Raw genomic sequence first — 1948 nt, forward strand, 5'->3', positions numbered from 1 at the left:
TGCACGGACCGGGAATCGAACCCGGGCCTCCCGCGTGGCAGGCGAGAATTCTACCACTGAACCATCCGTGCTTCTTCGTGTTACGCCATAAGTTGAAATGGGTTATTGTAGTCTTTACCACATGGCATGCCCGTGATATTTTTAAAAGATGTTGGCGCCCTGATACTAGCCTATGCATGTTTGTTTGTTTTAAATGGTCGCTCCGTGTGGAGACACGCTTGGGTCCTGATAGGACCAGGCTCGAACAAAATGCTCAAGCCAGGCTAAAAAGCCTATATGCATACTGGCCTGTATGTGTAGGTTTTAAATCCCCCCTTTTTTGTAGCACATTTTTTAAAAGCATTTTCGTTAAATTTCCCCTGCCCTCCCTCCGCCACCCTTCTGAAAAATTCCTGGCTACACTTGAAAAACGAATTTTTTTGTCAAATTGGGTGTATAAATATAGCTTTATAGGCCTATGTTTGTTCATAGTTTACCTGGGAACCAAGGGAAAACAGTGCCAGTTCATTGATTGGTCACCCCAATAAATAAATAAATAAATAAATAAATAAATAAATAAATAAATAAATAAATAAATAAATAAATAAATAAATAAATAAATAAATAAATAAATAAATAAATAAATAAATAAATAAATAGCATGCGGTTTCTTGAAATAGAAGCATTTAAAAAGTCACAGTCATGACAGTTCTTTCAAATAATAACGCATTAGGGAAAAAAACACGTAACTAAAAATGTTTGATTCCATAGAAATTCAAGCTTATATGAAATATAAAACTTATTTTACAATTTCGGTTCCAAAAATGTGCACGGACCGGGAATCGAACCCGGGCCTCCCGCGTGGCAGGCGAGAATTCTACCACTGAACCATCCGTGCTTCGTATGATATAGGTGCATGCCAAACTCAATTTATCTATATAGTATTACTTTGAAGATAAAATAATATTGATAGTCTGACAATGTTAAAGTCTACCTATCTTTGCTTTTTATTTGTGGAAGTAAAAATAATTTTTTTTAAAATTCGAGAAGCCTTTTTTCTTTGGCAAATGAATAATTTCCTTTATTATATAATAGCATGGTTATGGTTATAGCATTATATAGGCCTACCATGTAACAGCCAACGTGGCAAGAATCCCTGGATCTGGGCAGAGGTCATTTAAAACAGCTGTAGAAAGTTACACCATAGCGTCAAGCTGGTTTACATGTTACTATGGCAACCATATCAAGTTGCTGATAATAGTGATTTAGGCCTATATTCAAGCATTGCTACATGTGTAGGTCTAAGCCCCCCCCCAACTAAATTTATTTACAGATATATTTTGCGTTGGTCTGGATTTTGATCCATGACCCACAATTTTGAATACCTTGATTTTTGTCATATCATGTCAAAAATTAGAATAAAAAATATGTAAAAAATTATATAAAAATATAAACATTTTTAATACAATAGCTTCTAAGTTTTCTTTGAACATACCACATTTTTACGAAGAATTGTTTTGTTATTGTGTGGTACCAATTTAAAAACTAATTTCCTGTCGTTTCAATTATTTTATGCGAAATTCTGTACGCCTAAGTAGCTTATTTATTCCATGTTCACATCTAACCGGGTTGCAAAAACCCAGGGCTGCAAAAACCTGTTTTTTACCATCACCCCCTACAAATTTTACTCTAACAATTGTTTAAGTTTCGTTTGCAGCAACTTTTGGGGTATTTTATTTTTTATATTATACAGAACCATTGAATTAACATGTTTTAACAAAAAGACACCTTTTTGTTCCCAACACGCGAATAAAGGCGTAAACTTGTGGTTCTTGAAGACGTGTGCCTATAAAGGTTAAGGCACGTGTAACCACATGTCGGCACGCGAATGATATTAATGCCCAGTATTACCTTATTAAAAAGTCTTTGTTTTAGCATATTACTTGTTAATTTATTTTAATCAATATAC

The 1948-nt window shown here is 34.3% G+C and overlaps 2 non-coding genes across 2 annotated transcripts; both read right to left on the minus strand.

Moving 5' to 3' along the window:
• On the minus strand, positions 1-71 carry Trnag-gcc (transfer RNA glycine (anticodon GCC)). The gene has a single exon. It is a non-coding gene; the product is annotated as a tRNA-Gly (tRNA).
• Positions 72-806: 735 nt separating this feature from the next.
• Trnag-gcc (transfer RNA glycine (anticodon GCC)) lies at positions 807-877 on the minus strand. The gene has a single exon. It is a non-coding gene; the product is annotated as a tRNA-Gly (tRNA).
• Positions 878-1948: the final 1071 nt, after the last annotated feature.

Source organism: Amphiura filiformis, chromosome 7 (genome assembly GCF_039555335.1).
Source record: "Amphiura filiformis chromosome 7, Afil_fr2py, whole genome shotgun sequence".
Lineage (NCBI taxonomy): Eukaryota > Metazoa > Echinodermata > Ophiuroidea > Amphilepidida > Amphiuridae > Amphiura > Amphiura filiformis.